Here is a 25,875-nt window from a genome sequence, read left to right on the forward strand (position 1 = left end):
TGCTCCTGATGACAGAGGGGGAGGAGAGTGGGGAGGGAGGTGCTCACTGATGACAGTGGGGGAGGAGAGTGGGGAGGGAGTTCTCACTGATGACAGAGAGGGAAGGGAGTGGGGAGGGAGGTGCAGACTGGGAAGCAGAACAAGCTGGGCTGCTACAGATCCTACCACAGAAACCTACAGGGAGCAGAGACCTCACCTCAGCCCCAAATGCAAGAAACAGGGAGACCCTCCCCCAATCAGATAAATGAGCACAGACTGGAAACAGAAAGCTGCAGGCAAAACCGAAACTTGCAAACCCCAAGGAGCCCAAATCTGCCTGCAGTGCAACCCTGGAGAAAGAGAAACAGAAATGCATTTCCTCCTGTGCTGTGCAAATACAAAGAGATCAGAGATGCACATTTCCCAGAGCTGAGAGAGGAAATCCGAGACTTCCCACAAAAGAAGGAGCAGGAAAACCTCTTTATAATCCTGGGGAGAGAGGAGAAACAGCAGCAATTTTTTTTTGTATTGAACTTTGACCCTAGTGTTTCCCTGATTGCATTGTTTTGTACTGATAATAGCCTCAGGTAAGCTTAGAGCACAACACATCAGATACTTTGACTTGTGCAGGGTGTATTAATAAACGTAGCTAGCTAGCTCTCCCACTTTAGAAGATTTCCATCAGTATCACTATTGTAGATCTCTGGTTTGCAAAGCTGTGAGAGATGCAGTAGCTCCCAGCGGATGTCCCAGGAATGACAGCACATGTTAAGATCTCCACTGTCTCGGGCTCCAATGGAGCAAGCAGGAGACTTTCTAATGTGCAGTAACCTCCAGTATGCGGAAGCATGTCCGCTGGGCTGTAGGGAGGGGCAGAGTGCGGTGTTCAGGTGTTATCTTGGGTGGTGTTAATGGATCATCTACCACCACCACCCTTGAGCCCCTCTCCCATGCTGTTTTTAAAATCCAGGATATGCATATGCAAGACCTCATACATAGTCAAACAGGAGCATGAAAATGGGGTCTCCTCTTCATTTCAGACTGCTAGACCCCCCCCCCCCCTTTGCCCTCATGATCTCAGGCCATATGATAGCTTCTGGCCAGGGTGCGTGATCTCCAGTCTTGTGACATCTGGTGTGACATCTGGACAAGTGAATGGACCAGCTGTGTGACAGAGTTCAACCTCTGTTTATTAGCTGCCTTACTGACTATTAAAAGCACAAGCACACTAACTAATATACCCCAATAGTTTACTTCTCCCCAATACAAAAAAAAATTTCCAAGCAAAACTTACTGATTCCTTTCAGCCACCAGCAACGTGATCCTCTCCTCTCAGTGCTCCCACTGGATTGTGGGTTACAGAGCTCTTCCCTTGCAATATATATGGTGCTTCTAAGGTAAATTAGTGCAAAACAATCCCTTTGGAGATTTACACTACAGTCAGTAGTCCTGAGTGTCTCATTGCTTTCCTGATTAACAAACAATGGTACCTATTCAAATCAAACACACAACCTTAACACTTTTCCAAGGTGAGTAACTGAACTGAACTTTTCAACCTTTTTACTTAGGTATGCACTGCTCCTGGCTTATTTCTAGCTTCTGTTTTGACATCCAAGGGTTGCAACAGACAATACTCCTACCTCTCTCTCTCTGTCCAGAGACGGCAGGGAGATGGACTGATTCAACTGAAACTCAGTGACCACCTTCAGTAAAAAGGAAGGAACAGTACGCAGCTGTACTGCCCCTGATGTCACCCGGCAGGACAAGGCCTGCAGTTTGGAAACTCTATGTGCAGAACAAATTGCCACAAAAACACCGTTTTCAAAGTCAGCAACTGCAAGGTCAGGTTACACATCACTCTAAATTAGGACCCACTAATAAATCCAAGACCAAATTAAGACTCCATAAGGGCACCAGAAACCGCAAAGGAGGATGAAGATGTTTCACTCCTTTCAGGAAATGGGCCACATCAGGCTGAGCCAACAAGGATCCACCATTCACCTGACCTCTGAAACAGGTGAGAGCCTCTACTTGTACCTTTAAGGAATTAAGGACCAAGCCTTTATTCAAGCCATCCTGCAAAAATTCCAACATGAGCAGGATGTTGACCGAACCAGGAATAATTCATTGATCCTCACACCAGGCCTCAAACACTCACCAATCCCGCATATAGGCCAAGGAAGTGGAGAACTTTCTTAGCAAGGTGGAAGTCACTGCCACTGAGTATCCACGTTTCAGCAAGCGAGCCCATTCAAGAGCCATACCATAAGACAAAATTGAGTCGGATCTTTGTGATGAAAAGGACCCTACCACAACAGATCCCTGTGTGCCGGAAGCCAAAGGGGCGATTCCACCAAGAATCGCTGCAGATCCACATACCACAGTCTCCTGAGCAAGACCACCATTCCTTCGGACTAATCTGCACCAAAGCATCGATCCCCAATGACTTTGCATCTCTCCAACGAATGAAGAATCGTGGAACTTTCGCATTGTGAGAAGTTGCTAACAGGTCTAGAAAAGGGAGACACCAGCGAAGCAGAATCAGCTGAAACGCCTCATTTGATAATGCCCATTCTCTTGGGTCCAGACTCTCCCTGCTGAGAAAGTCTGCTCTTACATTGTCTTTTCCTGCTATGTGCGAAGCTGAGATCATCTGGAGATGCATTTCAGCCCATTCCATAAGTTGATTTATTTCCTGCGACACTTGATGGCTCTTGATTCCTCCCTGCTGATTTATGTAAGGCATAGTCGTTGCATTGTCCAACATTATCTGGACCGATAGACCCTGTAGCCTGTCACCGAACTGCAAACATGCTAACGGATGTTCCAGAGAGACTCTTCTGCATCCAAGTTCCCTTGTGCTGTCAGCTCCTTACAGTGAACTCCCCAACCACAGAGGCTCACATCTGTCAGCTGTACTAGCCAGTCCAGTATTGCTAGGGAAATTTCGTTCCTTAGATGATCCGACTGTAGTCATCACTGCAGTTGGGATTGCGGGTTCCACCAAGACAACAGGGAGGGCTGAAGGTTTGCCGCCATTAAACTAAGTAAACTGAGTACCTGCAGGTAGTACTATACAGTCAGGCACAGATTGTTCATCAATGGACATAGCTATTCTATCAACTTTTGAATACAAGCTTCTGGCAGGAAAGCCTTGTGCTGCTTCATGTCAAACTGAACCCCAAGGTATTCCAATGGCTGTGCAGGCTGAAGACTGCTCTTGGCCAGGTTCACTACCCAGCCGAGCTCCTGCAACAGAGATGTCCACCAGGTGCCTCTCTTCCAGTGACTTGGCTCGAATCAGCCAGACGTCCAAATATGGATGTACTAGAATCCAATCCTTTCTCAATTTTGCTGAAACTACTACCATTACCTTGGAAAAGATCCTGGGAGCGGTGATCAGACCAAAGGGCAGTGCCCAAAACTGATAATGGCATCCCAGAACTGCAAACTGCAGAAAGTGTTGATGCTCTAGTCAAATAGGAATGTGAAGATATGCCTCAGATAGCTCCAAAGACGTCAGATATTCCCCCAACTGCACGGCTATTATCAACGAGTGCAAGATTTCCATGCGAAAATGCATCACCCGCAGATGACGGTTGACACCTTTGAGATCCAGGATGAGATGAAAGGATCCCTCTTCCTTGGGCACAATGAAATAAATGGACTACCACCTTGTATTTTCTTGAGTCACGGGCACCGGAATCACAGCCCTCAATCTGAGGAGTCTTGCCAATGTACCCTCCACTGCCTGCTTCTTCTCCAGGGAGTTATAGAGAGACCATGAACACATCCCGAGGAACATTGTGAAACTCCAGCACTTATCCTTCTCCTATCACCTCCAGGACCCATTGATCCGATGTGATCTCGACTCACCGCTGATAGAAGAGAGGCATCCCCCAATCTCCTGCTCCTGGTGGTGGGTTGGCAAACCATCATTGGGAAACTCGGGTGGTTCCACTACCCAAGCCCGCGCCCCTTCTGGGCTGTCTGGGACGAAAGGACTGAAACATACCAAAAGGCCGAGTCCTCTGAAAGGACGCTCCTCTATATGGTTGAAAACGCTTGGATCCCCTAGCACGACCTCTCATGCTAAAGGAGCGTGGCATCTGGTTCTTATCCTACGGTAATGGAGGAACTGGTGATTCGCCCCACTTACTGGCCAGTTTCTCCAACTCACTCCCAAACAAGAGCGAACCTTTAAAGGGCAATTTTGTGAGGTTATCCTTGGAGGTCGCATCGGCCAACCAATTTCTCATCCATAACTGACACCTGGACACTATTACCGAAGCCACCCTTCTGGCTGAGGTGCGGACCAAATCACAGCCTCCATCTGCCAAGAAGTCTAAGGCAGCTATAGCTGCCTTGGACTTCACCCCAGAGTCATCGACCTCTTGGGAGAGAAGCAAACAACAATGAGCCACCAGGGAACAGCAAGAAGCAATCTGCAAGGTCATTGCCACTGCTTCAAAGGCCTGCCTAAGGATAGTTTCAATCCTTCTTTTGTGTACATCCTTCAAGGCCTCTCCTTCCTCTACGGGGATAGTCATCTGCTTGGAGACTGCATACACAAGGGCATCCATCTTCAGAAAATATAAACACTCTCTCACCTCCGGATCCAGAGGGTACAGGCCTTCCAAAATCTGACCTCCTTAAAACTAGCCTCTGGGGTGCTCCACTCAAGACCAATCAATTCTTGAATGGCCTCCATCACAGGGAAAAAATAAGAGGCTTTACGCAGTGAAACCAAAATGGGTTTTTTCCTTGGCTAAGACATGGAATCTGCCCCAGGTACTCCCAGCATATTCAAGGTTTGGGAAATCAGGGCCAGCAGTTCATCTCTATGGAAGAACCATAACATAGTGCTATACTGTTCTAATCCCCGAGGAGTTTCTCCATCCTCTAGAGCAGCGCTTCTCAACCGGTGTGTCACGACACACTAGTGTGTCGCCAAACACCGGCAGGTGTGTCACGTCTCCCGGTGTCCCACTGCCCCGTTGTACTTTCCTTCTCCCTTTTTCCAGCCCCCGTGGGCCAATTGGAAGCCTCCTTTCTTCCTACCCCCATTGCCCAATGGGAAGCCTCCTTCATTCTGCCTGCCCCCGCACAGGCCAATCGGAAAACTCCTCCCTTCTACCTGCCAGTGGGAGTATGAAGAAGGGAGGAAGCCTTTGATTGGCCAGTGAGGCAGGCATCAGAATGCCCGGGGGTGGGGTGGGAGGAATAGAAGTGTTGAACTCCGACGAAGCAAGGCCGCCAAGGGAGCCCATTCCCATGGCGGTGAAGAGGAAATCCGACCCCAACAAAGCAAGGCCGCCATGGGAGCCCATTCCCATGGCGGCGAAGAGGAAACCCGACCCCGACCAAGCAAGGCCTCCACAGCCCGTGGCAGCGAAAAGAAAACCCAACCCCGACCGAGGCCACCACTGGAGCCCATTCCCGTGGTGACACAAAAAGAAGGCCTACCGGAGTAAAGCTGCGGCAGAACTGGAGCCCAACCCTGCAGTGAAGGAAGAATAAGTTTTGGTGAGAGCTGTTGTGTCTGTGTGTGAATGAGTGCCTGGGTGAGAACTTGTGTGTCTGGGGTGTGAATGGGTGTCTGGGTGAGAGCTTGTGTGTCTGAGGTGTGAATGGGTGTCTGGGTGAGAGCTTGTGTGTCTGGGGTGTGAATGAGTTCCTGGGTGAGAGCTTGTGTGTCTGGGGTGTGAATGGGTGCCTGGGTGAGAGCTGGTTGGTCTGGGGTGTGAATGAATGCCTGGGTGAAAGCTTGTGTGTATGGGTGTAAATGGGTGCCAGGGTGAGAGCTGGTGTGAATGGGTGCTTGGGTGAGAGCTTGTGTCTGTGGGGTGTGAATGGGTGCCTAAGTGAGAGCTTGTGTCTGTGGGTGTGAATGGGTGCCTAAGTGAGAGCTTGTGTCTGTGGGTGTGAATGGGTGCCTAAGTGAGAGCTTGTGTTTGTGGGTGTGAATGGGTGCCTAAGTGAGAGCTTGTGTCTGTGGGTGTGAATGGGTGCCTAAGTGAGAGCTTGTGTCTGTGGGTGTGAATGGGTGCCTAAGTGAGAGCTTGTGTCTGTGGGTGTGAATGGGTGCCTAAGTGAGAGCTTGTGTCTGTGGGTGTGAATGGGTGCCTAAGTGAGAGCTTGTGTCTGTGGGTGTGAATGGGTGCCTAAGTGAGAGCTTGTGTCTGTGGGTGTGAATGGGTGCCTAAGTGAGAGCTTGTGTCTGTGGGTGTGAATGGGTGCCTAAGTGAGAGCTTGTGTTTGTGGGTGTGAATGGGTGCCTAAGTGAGAGCTTGTGTCTGTGGGTGTGAATGGCTGCCAAAGTGAGAGCTTGTGTTTGTGGGTGTGAATGGAAGCCTGGGTGAGAGCTTGTGTCTGTAGGTGCCTGGATGAGAGATGGTGTGTGTGGATATGAATGGGTGCCTAAGTGAGAGCTTGTGTGTGTGGGTGTGAATGGATGCCTGGGTGAGAGCTTGTGTGTGTGGGGTGTGAATGGGTGCCAGGGTGAGAGCTGGTGTGAATGGGTGCTTGGGTGAGAGCTTGTGTCTGTAGATGTGAATGGAAGCCTGGGTGAGAGCTTGTGTCTGTGGGTGTGAATGGGTGCCTAAGTGAGAGCTTGTGTATGTGGGTGTGAATGGATGCATGGGTGAGAGCTTGTGTGTGTGGGTGTGAATGGGTGACAGGGTGAGAGCTGGTGTGAATGGGTGCTTGGGCGAGAGCTTGTGGGTGTGAATGGATGCATGGGTGAGAGCTTGTGTGTCTGGATGTGAATGGGTGCCAGGGTGAGAGCTGGTGTGAATGGGTGCTTGGGCGAGAGCTTATATGTGTGGGTGTGAATGGAAGCCCATATGTGGCTTCCATATGTGTGGGTGTGAATGGAAGCCTCCTTTCTTCCTACCCCCATTGCCCAGTGGGAAGCCTCCTTCATTCTGCCTGCCCCCGCACAGGCCAATCGGAAACCTCCTCCCTTCTACATGCCAGTGGGAGTAGGAAGAAGGGAGGAAGCCTTTGATTGGCCTGTGAGCGCTTGTGTCTGTAGGTGTGAATGGATGCATGTGTGAGAGCTTCTGTGTGTGGGTGCCTGGGTGAGAGCTTGTGCGTGTGGGTGTGAATGGAAGCCTGGGTGAGAGCTTGTGTGTGTGTGGGTGTGAATGGGTGCTTGGGTGAGAGCTTGTGTCTGTGGGTGTGAATGAATGCATGGGTGAGAGCTTGTGTCTGTGGGTGTGAATGGAAGCCTGCGTGAGAGCTTGTGTCTGTGGGTGTGAATGAATGCATGGGTGAGAACTGGTGTGAATGGGTGCTTGGGTGAGAGCTTGTGCTGTGGGTGTGAATGGGTGCCTGGGTGAGAGCTTGTGCTGTGGGTGTGAACGGAAGCCTTGGTAAGAGCTGGTGTGAATGAGTGCAAGAGCATTTGTGTGTGATTGAGAGCTTGTATATAAGAGACCATGAGTGTGATTGAGAGAGAGACTGGTCAGGGAGGTGATGTGTTTCTGTGTGAGAGAGAGACTGGTCAGGAAGATGACTGGTGTGAGAGAGACCGAGACTGGTCGTGGGGTCTAATTGGAGGTATGTGAGTGAGTGACTGGTTGTGGGTGCTAAGGAAGAGAGGCCTGTGAGGACAGGGCTTCAGCAGCCACTGCTGCTTCTGCTGTGTGCTATTGGCCTGGAAGGGAAAGGAGTAGGAGAGTTGTTGGAGAGGGTAAGTAAAGGTGGCTTTTTAAATTTATTTTTCTTGATTGACTGCCATTTTAGTTATTGGGTATTGTGCGATGTCTGCTGTTTTGAAATATTTTCTTGATATTTGGACATGTTTTAATCATTTTTATGAGTTTTTAATTGTTGGATATTATTCTGTTCAGCAGCTGTTTTGTAACATTTTTAGTATAGCTTTACAATTATTTCTGTGTGGGGCTCTATAGCAGCTTGGCTTATTCTGTGTTTATTCTTATTCGTTTCGCCAGGACCCAAATTTGTTACATTTGTTTCATGGGGGGAAACCCAATTCATTTGATTTGTTTTATTCGTTTTCCGATTTCCCATTAAAGTCAATGGGGGAAGTATTTGCAGCCTATTTTTGGCTGCAGAATTGGCGTTTTCTTATCAATTCTGATGAAACTTCTGGGGAGCAATCATCAGAACAAGAAAAGAGCTCCAAGGTACTTAGACTGTGGCAAAGTGGCACCAAAGTGGCATGAATAACCTAAGGCACTGTAAAGGGGCAAAGGAGTACCAGAAGTGGCAAGAGTGCTTTAACAGAGGTGCAAAGCAGCAGCGAGAGTGTCAAAAACACACCACAGCTTCAAAAGAGAGCACCGATAACAGTTGCATGAACTGTCGAAGGCAGCACGACAGGCAAAGTGGCAAGACAAGTGGCATCGACATCCTACAGCACAATGAAGGGGGAACATAGCAAGCAGAAAGACTAGCACCAACACACTGAGGAACCATGATAGTGGCAAGAACACCACAAGGAGTAGAGTGAGTCGTCTGGTGTATGGCAGCAAGGCAGAGTGGCAGAAAGTTGATAGGGGCAAGACAGGCTGGCAGAGTGGAGGTAGTCAGGTCCCTGTGGTGTTGATAGGGGCAAGACAAGGAGGCAAGACAAGACGAGGCTCAGCATGCGGCGTGACTGTCAACCGGGGTGTACTGTCCACCCGACCCATCTTGAAACACAGACCAAGGAGTCTAACACACGTGCTAGGACCTGAAACATGATGACTATGCCTGGGTGGGGTGGAGCGTTGCTGCTGTGCACAGGGTCGGTGCAAGGGTATTACGCACCCTAGGCAAACCTTACAGCCTGGCGCCCTACCCCCACCTCCCCATACACAATTTTAAATTATGCATTTAACACATATTTTACATGAAAAGTGACATTCTGAGGTAAAATTAATATATACGTTATTGTGATAATTTCATGCACCGTTGTGATGCCAACAAGAAAACTTTGCATCTTGGAATTCATATGGCATCATACCTATTGTGATATATTTCAGCATGGTCCTCCCGTATCAACACAGTACTATCTGCCAACACTCAAAGAATAACAACCCCACCTATGAAAAAGAATACCACAAATATTACACCAGAATCTAAAATATCAATACACCTCCTATCAGGAAAACAGAACAGACCAAGCTACTACAGATCCCTACAGAGAAAACCACATGCTAAAAGAATGTTTCATCTCAGCCTTTGCATGCAGAACACAAACCCTCACCAAATACAGAATAAAGCCACATAAAGTATAAATAGAAATGTGCAGACAAAAACTGAACTGTAAAACACATCACGCCAGACTCTATACAGTGTAACAATGGAAAAACAAAAATGTCACCATTCCTCATGAAACAATAAAATCAAGATATATAAATCATTAATCTAATAGTAAAATCATACTAATAAAATAGTTTCAGAACAGCTGATGAATAGAATATCCAATAAGTAAAGATTCATGCAAATTTTGAAAGCTTTACCAAACACCAATACAATATTTCAAACAGCTGACACATCACATACTACCCAATAATTAAAATGGTAGTCAATCAAAAAAAGCCTTTACTTACCCTCTCCAGCAGTTCTCCTACTCCTTTCCCTTGCAGGCCACACCAGAAGCAGCAGTAGCTGCTGAAGCTGTCCTCACTGTCCTCTTCCTTAGGGACCACAACCAGTCTCTCTCTCTCTCTCACACACACACACACACCAGTCATCTCCCTGATCAGTCTTTCTCACACATACACACGTCACCTCTCTGGCCAGTCTCTCTCAATCACACAATGCTCTCGCTCTCTCTTACTTACACACAGGCTTTCAATCACACACATGCTCTATTTCACTTACACACAAGCTCTCAATCACAAACATTTTCTATCTCACTTACAAACAGGCTCAATCACACACATGCCCTCTCTCACAGCCACAAGCCAGCCAAAAACATGCTCCATCTCTCTTGCACACACACATTGACACACACAAGCACCCTCCCTGACTCACATATAGACCACACACATACAGAAGCATCCTACCTGTCTCACATACATGAAGCACCTTCCGTCACTCACACAGAAGCACCCTTCCTTTCTCACATACACACAGAAGTACCCTTCCTTTCTCACATACACACAGAAGCACCCTTCCTTTCTCACAGAAACACACACAGAAGCTCCATTCCTTTCACACATATACATCACATATACACACACAGAAGCACCATTCCTTTCTCACATACACATACACATACACAGAAGCACCCTGCCGATCTCAAATACATATACACACAAAGGCCCTCAGCTGAACAGCTCGTCTCCGTCAGCGGCTGGCTGCGCCGGTCTTCATTTGGCTGGCAGCAGCCATCTTCTTTTCTTTGGCCTGGTCTCGGGCAGCGGCTGGCTGTGCCAATCTTGTTTTCTTCAGCCCCCGGCCTGCTCTCCATCGGTGGCTGACTGCACCGGTCTTCATTTCTCTGGCGGCAGTGGCTGGCAGCAGCCATCTTCTTTTCTTCGGCCCCACCAGCCTGGTCTCTTCATTTTTTCGGCCTGGCGCCCTCATGACCCAGAGCAGAGGAGACCACGGGATCAGCTAGTCCGGCCCACCGGGGGAAGCCCGATCCCCGATTAGCCAATCTGCCTCTACTCTCACATGGCTTTCTATTTCAAACAGCCACTAAAACACCGCGGCGCGAACAAAAAGAATGAAACTAATGATATGTTGCATTCGTGGGGTTTGCCATGCGTTTCGCGAACCCACGAATGCAACGAATAGGGACCTATAAGTTGCAGATTGCTCATTCGTTCAAAACGGATGCATATCCCTAGTGTTTAGGGCCTGGTTTAATAGTTGTATTTCTTAGATAGGATTGTTACTGTCGGAGTGTGTTCCATAATACAGATGTAACTTTGTGCGGGTTAGTTTCTGTGCATTATTGCAAATCCTGAGAGTCTGTTAGGTGCTATATTTCTCTTTCCATTTCTCCAGGTTCGCACTGCATGCAGAGTGGCTTTTTGGGGTTTCCATATTTGTAATTTGTGGTTTTTCTGTACTTGGTGAAGGTCAGTTCTGGGTGTGTGACCGAGGTGAGGTATTTTACTAGCATTAAGGCATTTGTATCAATCTTATTTGTTGTGTTTTCTCAATAGGACATGCATTAGTGGTAAATTACTGTCTTTTCATAAGGAAGGCTGTTGTGCCTGTAGTAAAGGGAGTTTGTTTTGCTTTTACTGAGATGTCATCAGAACCAGAATATCTTTGTTGTATGGCGAGTTGTATAGGGTAATGCCCTAGATCTGCTCTGCACTCATTGCTGGGGATTCCTGTGGATGCAGAGTGCATGTTTACATTTAGCCCCGTGATGGTCACATGTTCAGTGTGTCACGCACGTGAGAACCATCTGTCAGGTGTGTCCCGGCCAAAAAAAAGGTTGAGAACCGCTGCTCTAGAGAATCGGGATTGGCCTCATCATCCGTGCCATTCGGATCCCTATCAGGCAGACCCGCTGCTGATCTCGGTGTACTCTGGCGCTTAAACAGTAGGTCAGGCGAGGTTCCTACCTGTGACTCTGTCCTGGGAGCATTGGTTGAGGCTGAGGACTGCGCCTAAAGAAAGGTTTGCAATCCCTGGAAAAATTCCAGCCATGAAAATGTAGAAGCATCCATGCCAAAACCAGAAGGCACCTGAGGCATACCCACTGAGCTACCTTCCCCTGCTGACGAACCACTTAGGGGCCCGGCCCCCCACCTGACATCCGACTGGGAAGAACCAGGCTTAGTGAAATCAGAGGAAGATAGTTCTCCTTGAGCCTCCAAACAGTGCTGGCACAAATTAGCAATACCCAATAAATAGAACCTTTATGTGTAAGAAAAATGATAATACAAACAAAAAAAATGATTTCTTACTTTTTATGTTGAACATATAATAAATGTTGTATTAACTGATAGCAACCATCATATAGCACTGAGTCCCGGATAACAAACCAGGTAACTCTAAGAGCAAAATGCTTCAATGTGCTAGGGTGTAACCGATGATTATCTGTGTGCACAAGTTGGGCGTTTGCTGTGCGCTTACGTTTTTTGCGGCGCCTGTCCTTAGGGATGCCTAGGTGTTGGGATGCCCAGGTTTGGGACACCTGTTTTTGGACACTTAGGTTGGATGCCTAGAGTTTTTGGACACCTAAAAAGAAAAACAGCTGGACGCATGCCTTCAATCACTGCTTAGTGAACTGTCGGCCTATTGGCGCTTATACCTAAGAAACTTAAGTGCCTTTCCCCTTTGCGCTGCCTGTCATATTCGGGCATCGCAACCTGGAGTGCCTGCTAATTTGTGCCTTTTCATGTTGAACATATAATAAATGTTGGTATTAATTGATAGCAACCATTATATAGCACTGAGCATTTTGCTCTTATCAATTAATACAACATAGGCATCCCTAAGGATAGGTGCCGCAAAAAACTTAAGCGCACAGCAAATGCTCAACTTGTGCACACAGAAAAGCAGGACAGCGACTAAGGTGCTGCTTAACTTGGACATAGAAACCGAGGCCCAACTAAGCATACAAAAACTGGATGCTGAACCTGGACTAAAACTGTGAAGAATTTCAAAGGGGCATGGGATAAACACTGTGGATCCCTAAGGATGGGAATGAATGAATGAAAAGGCTTGGGGGTAATCTGCATGGAGCGGCAGTTACTACCTTTAACAGAAACATGGAGTAACCTGCACAGAACGGCTTTTACTATCATCGGAAGCTTGCTGGGCAGACTGGATGACCATTTTGGTCTTTTTCTGCTGTCATTACTATGTCACTATATATTCAGAATAGGAAAATGGCCTCTTATGAACATGTATTTTTTGGTGGCTTGTAAGACATTCCTTATATGTGAATCTTTTACCAAACTCAATACAAGCAAATAGTCTCTTTCCACTGCAAATTTTCTTGTGATTTGTAAAGCTTGTCTTTTGACTAAGATTGTACTATATTCAGCATATGAAAATTATCTCTTTCCATTGTAAATTTTCCAGTGATTTCTGAAGTTGGTCTTTCAATTGAAGCTTTTACCATATGCAGTCCATAACTATAGTCTATCCCCAGTGTGGAATTTTGGTGATAAAAAAGGTCTATTATCTGATTAAAGTTTTACCACATTCCTTACATGAAAAATGGTCTCTCTCCAGTGTGCATTTTCTGGTGATCCGTGAGATGTGACTTCCGTATAAAGCTTTTATTACACTCCATACATAAAAATGGTCTCTCCCCAGTGTGAATTTTCAGGTGATTTGTCAGGGTTGTCTTCTGATTGAAGCTTTTACCACATTCAATACATGCAAATGGTCTCTCTCCTGTGTGGAGTCTCTGGTGATTTGTGAGATGTTGTTTCCGACTGAAGCTTCTCCTACACTCAGTACAGGAAAATTGTCTCTCCCCTGTGTGGATTTTCTGGTGATTTGAAAGGCCTGTCTTCTGATTAAAACTTTTACCACAGTCCATACATGTAAATGGTTTCTCCCCTGTGTGGATTCTCTGGTGAGATGTGAGGTATGTCTTCAGATTGAACCTCTTGCCACATTCTGTACATGCAAATGGTTTCTCCCCTGTGTGGATTTTTTGGTGAAGTGTGAGATGTGTCTTCTGATTGAAGTTTTTGCCACACTCAGTACATAAAAATGGTCTCTCCCCAGTGTGGATTTTCTGGTGTATTCTGAGTTTTGTCTTCTGACTGAAGCTTTTATTACACTCAGTACATGGATATGGTCTCTCTCCAGTGTGGCTTGTCTGGTGTATTCTGAGTTTTGTCTTCTGACTGAAGCTTTTACTACACTCAGTACATGAATATGGTCTCTCTCCTGTATGGATTTTCTGATGATTTGTGAGATGTGTCTTCTGACTGAAGCGTTTACTACAAATGGTACATGAAAATAGTCTCTCCTGTGTGTGGACTTTCTGGTGCGATGTGAGACACTTCTTCTGAATGAAGCTCTTTCCACATTCTATACATGCAAATGGTCTCTCTCCTGTGTGGATTTTCTGGTGTATACTGAGCTTTATCTTCTGATTGAAGCTTTTACTACAATCAGTACATGAAAATGGTCTGTCCCCTATGTGGATTTTCTGGTGTATTCTGAGCTTTCTTTTCTGATTGAAGCTTTTATTACAATCTGTACATGAAAATGGTCCCTCCCCTGTGTGGATTTGCTTGTGTTTTTTGAGATATGCCTGCTGAATGAATCTCTTACCACATTCTAAACATACAAATGGTCTCTCCCCTGTGTGGATTTTTTGGTGACGTGTGAGATTTCTCTTCTGATTGAAGCTTTTACTACACTCAGGACATGAAAAACATATCTCCCCTGTGTGTATATTCTGGTGTTTTTGGAGATCTGTCTTCCGTATAAAGCTTTTATTACACTCCATACATAAAAATGGTCTCTCCCCAGTGTGAATTTTCAGGTGATTTGTGAGGGTTGTCTTCTGATTGAAGCTTTTACCACACTCACTACATGCAAATGATCTCTCCCCTGTATGGATTTTCTGGTGAGATGTTAGGCTTGATTTTGTAATGAAACTTTTATTACATTCAGTGCATGGAAATGGTCTGTCTCCTTTATAGATTTTATAATGTACAGGACTTCCTTGCTTACTGAAATCATTCCTGCATTCAGCAAATGGAATTGTCCCTCTCCAGTGGGTGTTTTCTCTTGTTCCTCTAGTTTCTCTTCCTTCTGACTGTAGATTTTCCCATCATCTGTAGATGTAGATGGTCTCTCCTCAGTGAGTGGTCTCTCTTGTGATTCCAGAGTTACAGGATCCCTGAGGTGAATCTCACATGCATCACAGGCACATCTTTGTTCTGTTCTCTGGTTTCTCTGCTCTTCCCTTGTACCTGTGATATTACAAGCACTTTCCTCACACACATTACAATTTGTCACCGAGTATTCTGTTTTTTGCTTCTTTTCTGAGATGCAATTTTTTCCCCAGTCAGCACATGAAGAAACATCTTCTCTTTGTTGTACTGATAGACTTTTCTTTGCTTTCAGATCCTCTGTGAGCTCCCAGTGCTGTCTCTCTGGATTACTGTTTCTGGGATCCTCATTTCCTGCATAAAAAGAAAACACAAAGTCATTATTCTGTTTGCTGGAGACTCTCCAGAGATGTGAAGGGCTCTGATGTAAGGGGAAGTCAGGGTGAGCAGGGAAGAAAGGATTTTCAATTAATGATGGAGAGAATTCCCCACTGGGAGATTCCTGACTCCAGCACAGAACCTCTGACCCTGGGACACGACCTAAAACAGTGACCAGGAGAGGCAGCTAAAGCACTTCCTGTTCCTGTACAGAGTAAAATAGAAACACAGGGAGCTTTATACTGAGCAGGCATGCAATGGGATAAAACCAGGACTGGATCAAGCTGGCTTAAAAAAAAAAAAGATTACCCTACCGGCTCCAAAAAGAGGGCAGTGATAAAAGCAGGAGGTGATTCCTTAGGTAAAATAATAGGAGGGGAAGGTTGTGATATAACAGGGAGATGATGGTAAAAGAGAAGTAATAGCTCTCAGGGGGTCACAGCTTGTAAGGCTGACAGCTGGGAGTGAGGGGAGTGTAAAGAAGGGTGAAGGCCACAGCGAGAGCAGTGTAAGCAGCGAGGCTTGTACAAGATACGCAGGGAGATCAGAACCAGTTCAGTGATTAAAGAGATCCCCAGAGGGACTTGTGAAGGGGTCTCTGCAGCTCCTGTCCCTCTTATTCCTGGACTCACCTGAGTAGCTGCTTTCTCCTCTTTCTTCTTCCTCTGGTCCCGGCTCCTCCCTGATGTACGGCTCTTCCCCTCGCTCAATGTGGGATATAATATCCGGGGTGACAGTCAGAGAGCCTGTTCCAGGGATGAGATAAGAGCCTCTCAATATTCACAATCCTCATTATCTCAAGGAAGCTACGCTGCACCTCTGCCTCTCCTGCTGACTGTGTAAGGTGAGCGATGTATTGTGCTGAATTATGAAGCAGAGCTGAGACGTCTGACTGCATATTTGGAGATGCAGAGATGGCTGAAGAAACTTGTCATAGTGAGAATGGGGAACATTGAAAACCTGTGATACTGTGACCCCTCCCACCCAAAGAAACTTGTCAGGTGGAGAACTGAATCGTGAGAAGGAGCCTGGGGGAGGGGGGTTGAGGGGAGATGTGGATAGGCTTACTTATTTATTTATTTAAATTCTTTTAATATACCGATGTTTTGGGCTTCTTCTTCTGGGATGATTGGAGGAACAGAAGTAGTGAGGGCTGCGACATATGAAAATAGAGTCTTAGGGTCGTACAGAAAGCTTTTCTCTCTGCTTTTCGCCATCCAGAGGGCAGAAGCAGTTCTGCACCCCCCCCCCCCCCCCACCCTCCCAACAAGACATCACCTCTCTCCCACTTCCTTTTTTTATCTATTTTTTAATTTTTGGTTTTACACATGAACATTAGCTAACTTGTGAAAATAAAGGGGGTAGGTGGTGTCACATGAAATCCAAGACAGGTCTATTGCGAGAAGCCGGGGAAGCAGGAGGAAAAAATGCAGTTTTTGATGGGTAATAATGAGGGGGGGGGGGGGGCGTTATAACCTTTCAACTGTTTTCTTTGTCTCTCTGGATTGTGTCATAAAGGCAATTTTGAGTGCCAACTTGTCAGGCTGTATTGTGGCTAGGGAAGAGGAGCAGACCCGCACCTAAACCCGAAGCACGCTGAAAGAAAAGTATTTCACTGATATTAAAGGTCGTGCCTCTAGCTCGTTAGATTTCCAGTCTAACGCCCCTAGTTTGAGCCCAGGCTGCGGAGGCGCTGGTTTTTGTAAAACAGCTGGGTGGTTTTACAGATAACATGTTACTGCGACTATAGATTGTAATATGTTCTTTTAGGGCTGTTATTAACATGCACAGATAGCATTTATCTTCTTCTTACAAAGTCCCAGTATGCTCCAGGCACGTTCTATCGCAAACCCGTCTCAGTTTCTGACTTTCCACGGGGCAGCCCCATTTCAGACACTCGTGAAAATTCTGCCCTGCTGTTTCCAAGATACATGCCTCGCAGTCGTCCCGTAGGACCCCTTGCCAGCATTTCTTTATAATGCAGTGCACCGTTGATTGTATGAGTGAATTGAATACGCTTTTACGATAAAGTGCAACGTGTGTATGCTTGTTTCCAAAGCCCCAGTTCATGCCACTGATAGGTGTGCCTGGGTTTCAAACCAACATGCAGACTGTGATTGACCCAGAATCCTCTGCTGTCTTGGCCTGCTTGCAGTTCTGGCCATGGGAACCTTAAATGCCCTATTGACCCTAATTTGGAGAAATTCAAGGAGACATCTGGACAGCAGTTGGAGCTGTCTAAACCTTGTGATGGAGGGTCATAGGGTCACAAAAAAGCAGAGGGAAAAGGTCAGAATCTCACAGGCTAACATTTCAACTACAGTGGCACCGGTGAAAACAGAGTCTTGAAAATCTCCCCTAGGGTGAAGAAATGACAGGACAAAGGACAGACGGAAGATTGATGTGAACATCAGGCAAGTGGGCTCCAGTTTGGGAGGGGGATCAGGGTAACATAGGTCTAATTCATCTTGTTTTAATATGAGAAACTGTGTACATGATACTCCCATAGGCTCATGCAACTTAGGGATTATTGCATGTTTTACCAATAAAAAGCAGCACTCACTGACATACAAAGCGAGACAGAGGCTAGTGCTTTTCATAAGCAGAAGCCCCGCCCTTCTGTTCCTACCTGTATTGCTTATTGATATGCAATAAAAATTTATATTTGTTTCTACAAAGCTTTGGTGTGGTATCCTTGTGTCTGTGGAGAACAGCCTTAAGCGTGGTTGGCGCTTAAGATGGTGGTGTTATGTCACCACATCTTCTGGTCTCAAAGCCCATTTGCAATCTCTGTGTTTACCTTCCACATCTTCTGGTTCGTCATTGTTATAAGCGCAAAAAAAGCACACTCAGGACACTTTGATTGCTGGCGGATCTCCCACCTCTTTGTTTTGTCTGCTCAGCAAAGATTTGTCGGTGAGTATAATATAAAATGTTTACAAGATTGAGGCAGCCGCTTTAAAAATAGTTCTCTTTCTGTCATAACACCCCAAACATCAAAACATGCTCTCACCTGTGCTACCATGGCTGAACAATCTTCTTCTTCTAGTTTGTTAAAGTAATACATCATCTCGGCATCCGCCACTGCGTGGTACGGTTCCATATCTTTACAATCTATACCATTGTCATTGTCCGCCGCTTGTTCTGCATTTTCTCTGTCCTCTTCATTGTCATTGCTTTCTTGGGAATCAAACAACTTTTGCGCCAAATGGCATCTCGTCTATCTCTGCATTGGTAGGCCCTTCTTCGCATTCTCCTTCAGCACTGGTAAGATTCCCCAGAGAGTCCATTAAAATTCCCACAACCAGTTGTCCTTCTGACTCCGCTTGACAGACATGGTCCCTAAAAACGTTGCGGAGGGTTTGCTCCTCCTGAAGAATGATGGGCTCTTCCCCTCTTTTTATCGCCTTTCTTTCATGGGTTTCTCTGTCATCTTCATTATTGCTCATTTCTCATTTCTTCACTTTCTTTTGTGCCAGTGGCATCTTGTCTACATCTGCATCAACCAGCCCTTCTTCGGCGACGGAAATGCTCTCCGGAGCATCAAGCACAATTCCTTCAGTTGGGTATCCTTCTGACTCTGCGTCGAGGTCTCTAAGAAAGAGGTGGGGCTTACATTCTGCCCCCTCTTTCTATTGTCTGTATTTCAATGGTTTCTCAGGCCACTTCATTATCACTCATATCTTGGAAGTCAGATCATTTTTGTGCCAATGGCATTTCGTCTATCTCTTCATTGGCCAGCCCTACTAGTAGGATCGAGCCCATATGTATAAGGAGCCCAACTGTTTTATTTTAATTAATAAAAACATGCTGAAAGGTTTTAGGTGCCTAAATATTGCATAGTATTATTGGTGGTCCTTATAATGTTCTTACTACTGCCAAATATATGCCCTCTGGGCCTTCCACCATCTCGGAGGCTTGAAATGGTACCATCTTACCTATTAAAATAGCCAACCCCACTCTCACGTCATTTGCCCACTGCCGCCTTAACTTTAAGTGCTCTGCTTTGTCTAACTTGGTCTCCTAGGGCATAACAATATGGACCTTGTTCCTCTGCAAAGATTGCATATTTTATATCATTTGATTACACACCCAGTTCCTGACACATTCCAAACAGAATATCTAATAATGGACCGGGTCATATAATTCTAATATAAGAAGGTTGCTGGTAAGATTTCTGCTAATAGAATTCTTGAGCCCGGACCCTCTTTACCTAGGTCCACCCCACATTGCTGGTGTTTAAGGTGTCAATGTGTTGAAATACGCATAAGGTAGACAAATCTTTTTCTCAATCACCCAGCTCAATTCCCCACCCATATAACTCTTCCAATCCCTTTGCAACTATCTTATTCCTACCCCCATTCAAACTCCTCACTCCCTTCCTCACAACCTCCCTGAACTTCTACCTGTACAACCAAAGCAATAAGCATTAGAGTGCTGCCCAAATATTGGTGGAAGAGGCCATACAATACATATGAGGGCCCCACTCCCCAATAAACTTTAAAAAAAAGTCCACCCTTGGTATCATTATCAGGCATAATAGTAATGTCTGTTATAGGTTATAGACATGAGAGGGAGAAAAATTAAATTTAAAATATTGTAGCTGAATAGTGCAATCTGAGTTCTTGCCCAACCATATATCCCTCATGAGCCATAGTGTCCTCTTCACAGCACGATGAACACTTCCAGAGGACTAGGAAGAGAGGCCATCTAAAATCTTTTATGGTGAAACCGATTTTGAAGTCATCACCTTCCATACCACCATGGCTGAAGAGGAAGTATCTTTTTTTTATATACGCTAGAAGTATCGCAGCCACTGGAACTATGTTATCTGAGCCCAAGCAAGGCTCTTGTTGGGCAAAGCTCCAATTTCCCAGAAAAAAGCAAGCAAAGTTGTCGTTTACATATCCACTATATGATAGCGTGAAAGGGAAAAATCTGCTACCCGCCCTCACAGCGCTACAAAGATGGCCATAGCGCACCGGACCCATATCAGTGAGTCATAAAAAAAACCCAAACTGAATGCCATGATCTGAAAGAAAAGCAGAAATAATTTTCAGGCACATAAGCTGATCTTCCCTTGTCCAGCCATAAAGTTGTACAATATACAGTGCTGGTTGTTGTATCTCTTAAGGCCAGGAATATCTATTTCCATGGCTTTCTGTCTGCTGAGAAAGTCGGCTTTTACTTTGTCTTTTCCTGCAATGTGTGAGGCTAAGATCTCCTGAAGATGTACTTCCGCCCATTCCATGAGTTGGGCTATTTCCTGTGACAGTTGCTGGCTCTTGGTTCCTCCCTGGCGATTGATGTAAGCCACCGTCGTCACATTGTCCAACATCATTCGGACTGCTCTACCCTGCAAGCAGTTGAAGAATTGCAAGCATGCCAGCCGAAATGCAAGGGCTCCAGAGAGACTCCTCTGTCCTCCAGCGTCCTTGTGCTGTCAACTCCCGACGGTGAGCCCCTCGACCCTGGAGGCTTGCATCCATAGTGAGAGCTAGCCAGTCCGGTCTTCATAGGGGAATGACCTTCCTTAGATGATCTGCTCATAATCACCACTGCGGTTGGATCCTGATCTCAACTGGTAAGTGAAGCTGAATCAAGTAGTCCTGAGACTGTGGACTCCAACGAGACAGCAGTGCACTGAAGAGGATGCATATGCACCTTTGCCCACAGAACCAGATCTAGGATGACTGCAATCAACCTGAAGACCTGTAGATAAGACCACACCATTGGGCATACTGTTTCTGTCACTAGTCTCACCTGCGCCATCAGTTTCAGAATGCAGATCGCTCTGCCGTACTTCGTGTTGAAATGAACACCAAGATACTTCAGTGTCTGGGATGACTGTAGATTTTTCTTGGCCAAGATCACCATCCAACTTAGTTCCTGTAGCAAGGAGATCACCTTGTGCGAGGCCTGAAGACTCTCAAGCTCTTGGCTGGAATTAGCCAATCATCTTAAGTACAGGTGGACCAGAATGACATCCTTTCTCAACACTGCCACTAAAACCACCATGACCTTGGAGAAGGTTCTAGACACAGTGGCCAAACCAAAGGGTAGTGGTCAAAACTTATAATGTTGCCCAGAACAGCGAAATGCAAAAAACCATTGATGCTCCAGCCAGATGGGAATATGCAGATATGCCTCTGACAAATCCATAGAGGTAAGAAACTCCCCCAACTGTACTGCTATTATCACTGAGCGTAAGGTTTCCAGGTGGGAGCGAGTCATTTGCAAAAGACGGTTGACTCCCTTGAGATCCAAGATGGGGGCATAAGGAACCCTCTTTTTTGGGTACAACGAAGTGATGGAATATCGCCCATATTTTCTTGTGACATGGGCACTGGGATCACGGCCCACAGGCTGAGGAGCCTTGACAACATAAACTCCACTGCCTCTCTCTTCTGCGGAAAGCTGCAGGGAGACACCATTAAAACGTCCCGAGGAATGCTGAGAAACCCCAGAGCATAGCCGTCTCTTATCACCTCCTGAACTCACTGATCTGACGTGATCTCGACCCACTTCCGATAAAGAATAGTCAGGCGACCCTATCTCCTGTTCCCAGAGGTGGGTCGGCACACCCTCATCGAGGGGGGGTGGGAAGCACCGCTTTAGCCCGTGCCCCATCTGGGTGGCCTGGGACGAAGGACTGAGAACTACCCAAAGGTCAAGTCCTCTGAGAAGCCGCTCCTCTGTGGGGTCAAAAACATTTGAAATCCCTAGCACGATCTCTCTCACGCCAAACAAGTGTGGTGCCTGCTTTTTATCCTCTGGTAACCAAGGAACCTGGGACTCACCCCACTTATTGGCCATTTTTTCCGACTCACCTCCAAACAAAAGTGATCCTTGAAAAGGCAATTTTGTAAGATTAGACTTTGAAACTGTATCAGTCGACCAATTCCTCAGCCATAGCTGACGCCTGGTTGCTATCACCGAAGCCACCCCTCTGGCAGAAGTGCTGAGCATTTTGCTCTTATCAATTAATACAACATAGGCAGCCGCAAAAACCTTAAACGCACAGGTAAGTAACAAATGTTCTCTAAAAGTGGGAGACTCAATATTTTTCCATTTAACAAACTGTACATTAGCTTGCTTAACAGTGAATACTTTAGAGCTGATACACAAATTACATGTGAGAAGTCTCTGGTCAGATCAAGGTACTTCCTTAACTGTTCCAGTGGGGACAATTTACAAATAAAGGCAAAATCAAATCTAACATATGTCGCAACCTGTGGGTCAGGAAATTGACCATAAGGTGTAGCCCAACACTGCCAAGGCCTCAGAGGGGTGTAGGTAGTCTGAATCAAGATGTAAATTAAAATCTTCAGGGACGATGGTGTCCTGAGGATCACAAGCGGCACACAGCAAAAACTCAACTACCGGGGACTGATTATTCTCTCTCTCAGTGTGCCTGGTGGGTCTGTGCTTATCTCTGTTTGTCTCTCTCTAATTAGTAACATCATAGTACATCTTTCAAGTAATTATTTTAGTTGGTCTGATCTTTAATAGCGATGGCATCAGGATTCTTTGAGAATACACATTTAATAAATTATACATTTTATAAACTAAAAGGGGGATTTTTGAAAATGGTGTTTAACTATCATTAGTGACCGTACAAATAAGTGTGAAAGTAATTCTAACCAAAATTAAATTAAATAGTAGTAGATCTGTAGAGATAATAGGTAAACATTAAGATCACAGATTATGATAAATTACTAGTCATCAACTGGAGAAAGTACTGCTTTGTACTAAGAGGGGAGGAGTAACAAGTGATTTTAAGCCATTAAGGGTCATCTGCACAGAACAAATTAAGGACATTTCTTGTGAGCTTGACTGGTAACTTCATATTAGCTCTTTCTGATAGTAATTTCTAGTTGCTCTGGAATAACTTAAGCAACAAGAGTCTCAAATGGAGCAACATAAAAAAACCACACTTTGTCAATTTATAAATAAATATAATTTGTAGTCCAAAAGAATAAGATAAGACACTTTATTCTTTTAAGCAACAAGTAAGCAAGCAAACAAACAGGATTACACGCGAGAGATTCTGAGTGTGGATGTAGAAGTTAGATGCCCCAGGCTTGCTAATTTCCCTTGAGGAGAGTTGAGGAAAAGCAGGGACTTTGGTAGGTCTTTCTCATTTCTTTCAACAGGAACCAGAAGCTCCCAAAAACTGAAAAAATGGCCGCAAAACCTTGTACAGCCAAAGCTGTCATTGCTGTTACCACTTCCGCTTGCTGTCGAGATAGATCTCCTGATGCACAGCGAGAGCGTGAAAGATGTCTGCAGACTGAGTTCCTCAGGAAACGGTTGTCATAACTTAGAGAGGAGCTGTCAAGACTAGGAAGCATGCGGAAAGATGAGGACTACATTGATGAAATGCCTATTAAGGCATCAAAGATGGGAAACTGAAGCCAAGAGGAAGATGTAACTGGAACACAGATTACTACAGCTGAATCCAGATTACCACAGCCACTAGACCCCACGCCCTCACTCCACTTTCCCTAAAGAATAGGAAGAGAAAGAGAAGAAACCAATCCAGGATGAGGAGGAACTGAAACATGAAAACTCCAAAATTGCGGGTTTAACAACCCTAGAGGCATAGGGTAACAGTTATTGGTTACTTGCTTCTGAAAATCTAACCAGAAATGTGAGATTGTTGAAATGTTAGAAATGTTGTCCTGGGAAGCGTGTGCTGCTTCTGGGAGTCAGATTCCAAGACATGATGGAGAGACTGCCAAACATCTTCAGGCCTAGGATACTGCTCAGTGCCTCAGACCATATCACAAGTGACTCCATGGCTCTGGGAGAGAGAGAGGGTAAGGCAGATAACTGCACGGGTATTATTTTCCTCCATCCTCTCGGTCAAGGATAAAGGCCCATGCAAGGAAGCTCGCCTTCTGCAGATGAATGAATGAGGGTATTTCAGCTTACTGGAGAAATGGGATGCTGTTTCACGGAGTGCTCGGCAGAGATGGAGATGGGTGAACAAAACCCTAAGGTAAGTAAAACATTCAATACTTGGATAGATATGGAAGAAAGGGGCAATATTTGGAAATCTATGTAACTAATGCTCATAGTTTGAAAAATAAAGCCCCATATCTAGAGGCAGTCATGGAAGAAGCGGATTTGGATGTCACGGAGCCATAGGACATGGAAAATCATGACTGGGATATAGTTATACAGGGCTACAATCTTTACAGGAAGGACTGGGTAGGAAAGGAGGAGATGCTAAATATAAAAAATAATATTAAAGCAACGGAAGGGTAGGGCTCATGAGGTAAGAAGGAAGCACTGTGAGAGAATATCACAGCTATTTATATTTCTCTAATTTACAGACCTCCATGACAGAGAGAAGAAATGGACAGAGATTAAATGGAGGAAATTCTTATAAAAGCAGAGGTGCAACTGCAGGGGGATTTCAAGCTGCCAGATGCTAACTGTGGTGTCCTCCAGAAGCTGAGAGATGCTGGATTTTCTGCAGCGAGAACCTACCCAGGAGGGAGCAGTAATGGGCCTGGGCTTACCAACAGGAACAGGATTTCTGACGTTGTAGTGGATGATCAGCTGGGAATGAGTGATCACTGGATGGTGTGGTTCAATATTAGAGCGCTGGAGATGAAGGTTCATTCAATGTCAAGATTCCTAGACGTCAGGAAAACTACATTTTATAAAACTGGGGAGAACCTCCAGAAGTCGTTAAAAGGATCGGAAAATCTAGAGAAATAGAAGAGCAGTGGGAAAAATTAAAAAAGAGGTACTATAAAGGCAACTAAACTATTTGTTAGGAAAGTAAACAAAGGAAAGAGGACAAAAGGGCCGCAATGATTTTCTAAAGTAGCAGAAAAGGTAAGAAAACAAAAGATTAGCATTCATAAACTACAAAAGATTGCAGAAAGAGGAAGGCAGCCCTGTGTGACATCCATTCTACCTCACTGTAACCCCTGACACAGCCCCGTGTGACATCCATTCTACCCTCACTATAACCCCCGACACAGCCCCGTGTGACATCCATTCTACCCTCACTATAACCCCTGACACAGCCCCGTGTGACATCCATTCTACCCTCACTGTAACCCCTGACACAGCCCCGTGTGACATCCATTCTACCCTCACTATAACCCCCGACACAGCCCCGTGTGACATCCATTCTACCCTCACTATAACCCCCGACACAGCCCCGTGTGACATCCATTCTACCCTCACTATAACCCCCGACACAGCCCCGTGTGACATCCATTCTACCCTCACTATAACCCCTGACACAGCCCCATGTGACATCCATTCTACCCTCACTGTAACCCCTGACACAGCCCCGTGTGACATCCATTCTACCCTCACTATAACCCCGACACAGCCCCGTGTGACATCCATTCTACCCTCACTGTAACCCCTGACACAGACCCGTGTGACATCCATTCTACCCTCACTATTACCCCCTGACACAGCCCCATGTGACATCCATTCTACCCTCACTGTAACCCCTGACACAGCCCCATGTGACATCCATTCTACCCTCACTATTACCCCCTGACACAGCCCCGTGTGACATCCATTCTACCCTCACTATAACCCCTGACACAGCCCCGTGTGACATCCATTCTACCCTCACTGTAACCCCTGACACAGCCCCATGTGACATCCATTCTACCCTCACTGTAACCCCTGACACAGCCCCGTGTGACATCCATTCTACCCTCACTATAACCCCCTGACACAGCCCCGTGTGACATCCATTCTACCCTCACTATAACCCCTGACACAGCCCCGTGTGACATATATTCTA

At 45.8% G+C, this 25,875-nt stretch overlaps 1 protein-coding gene across 2 annotated transcripts in view; it reads right to left on the minus strand.

Moving 5' to 3' along the window:
• The window catches only part of LOC115091778 (gastrula zinc finger protein XlCGF8.2DB-like), a 41,520-nt gene that overhangs the window by 13,421 nt on the left and 2,224 nt on the right, over nucleotides 1–25,875 (minus strand). The window lies entirely within an intron of this gene.

Source organism: Rhinatrema bivittatum, chromosome 5 (genome assembly GCF_901001135.1).
Source record: "Rhinatrema bivittatum chromosome 5, aRhiBiv1.1, whole genome shotgun sequence".
NCBI classification, from domain to species: Eukaryota; Metazoa; Chordata; class Amphibia; order Gymnophiona; family Rhinatrematidae; genus Rhinatrema; species Rhinatrema bivittatum.